This window comes from Coregonus clupeaformis, unplaced genomic scaffold (genome assembly GCF_020615455.1).
Source record: "Coregonus clupeaformis isolate EN_2021a unplaced genomic scaffold, ASM2061545v1 scaf1237, whole genome shotgun sequence".
Lineage (NCBI taxonomy): Eukaryota > Metazoa > Chordata > Actinopteri > Salmoniformes > Salmonidae > Coregonus > Coregonus clupeaformis.
The window spans coordinates 33,793-35,899 of record NW_025534691.1 but is presented as its reverse complement, the minus strand read 5'-3'; positions in this window follow the sequence as shown (position 1 = coordinate 35,899).

The window sequence follows — 2,107 nt, the reverse complement described above, 5'->3', positions numbered from 1 at the left end:
CAGCAGACATGGCGGACCACCATAACCCTGACCCAGCAGACATGGCGGACCACCATAACCCTAACGACCCAGCAGACATGGCGGACCACCATAACCCTAACCCAGCAGACATGGCGGACCACCATAACCCTAACCCAGCAGACATGGCGGACCACCATAACCCTAACCCAGCAGACATGGCGGACCACCATAACCCTAACCCAGCAGACATGGCGGACCACCATAACCCTAACCCAGCAGACATGGCGGACCACCATAACCCTAACCCAGCAGACATGGCGGACCACCATAACCCTGACCCAGCAGACATGGCGGACCACCATAACCCTAACCCAGCAGACATGGCGGACCACCATAACCCTAACCCAGCAGACATGGCGGACCACCATAACCCCTGACCCAGCAGACATGGCGGACCACCATAACCCTGACCCAGCAGACATGGCGGACCACCATAACCCTAACCCAGCAGACATGGCGGACCACCATAACCCTAACCCAGCAGACATGGCGGACCACCATAACCCTAACCCAGCAGACATGGCGGACCACCATAACCCTAACCCAGCAGACATGGCGGACCACCATAACCCTAACCCAGCAGACATGGCGGACCACCATAACCCTAACCCAGCAGACATGGCGGACCACCATAACCCTGACCCAGCAGACATGGCGGACCACCATAACCCTGACCCAGCAGACATGGCGGACCACCATAACCCTGACCCAGCAGACATGGCGGACCACCATAACCCTAACCCAGCAGACATGGCGGACCACCATAACCCTGACCCAGCAGACATGGCGGACCACCATAACCCTGACCCAGCAGACATGGCGGACCACCATAACCCTGACCCAGCAGACATGGCGGACCACCATAACCCTAACCCAGCAGACATGGCGGACCACCATAACCCTAACCCAGCAGACATGGCGGACCACCATAACCCTAACCCAGCAGACATGGCGGACCACCATAACCCTAACCCAGCAGACATGGCGGACCACCCTAACCCCTGGACCACAGCAGACATGGCGGACCACCATAACCCTGACCCAGCAGACATGGCGGACCACCATAACCCTGACCCAGCAGACATGGCGGACCACCATAACCCTAACCCAGCAGACATGGCGGACCACCATAACCCTGACCCAGCAGACATGGCGGACCACCATAACCCTAACCCAGCAGACATGGCGGACCACCATAACCCTGACCCAGCAGACATGGCGGACCACCATAACCCTGACCCAGCAGACATGGCGGACCACCATAACCCTGACCCAGCAGACATGGCGGACCACCATAACCCTAACCCAGCAGACATGGCGGACCACCATAACCCTAACCCAGCAGACATGGCGGACCACCATAACCCTGACCCAGCAGACATGGCGGACCACCATAACCCTAACCCAGCAGACATGGCGGACCACCATAACCCTAACCCTCCAGCAGACATGGCGACCACCATAACCCTGACCCAGCAGACATGGCGGACCACCATAACCCTAACCCAGCAGACATGGCGGACCACCATAACCCTAACCCTGACCCAGCAGACATGGCGGACCACCATAACCCTAACCCAGCAGACATGGCGGACCACCATAACCCTAACCCAGCAGACATGGCGGACCACCATAACCCTAACCCAGCAGACATGGCGGACCACCATAACCCTGACCCAGCAGACATGGCGGACCACCATAACCCTCCTGACCCAGCAGACATGGCGGACCACCATAACCCTAACCCATCAGACATGGCGGACCACCATAACCCTGACCCAGCAGACATGGCGGACCACCATAACCCTGACCCAGCAGACATGGCGGACCACCATAACCCTAACCCAGCAGACATGGCGGACCACCATAACCCTGACCCATCAGACATGGCGGACCACCATAACCCTAACCCAGCAGACATGGCGGACCACCATAACCCCTGACCCAGCAGACATGGCGGACCACCATAACCCCTAACCCAGCAGACATGGCGGACCACCATAACCTAACCCTGCCAGCAGACATGGCGGACCACCATAACCCTAACCCAGCAGACATGGCGGACCACCATAACCCTGACCCAGCA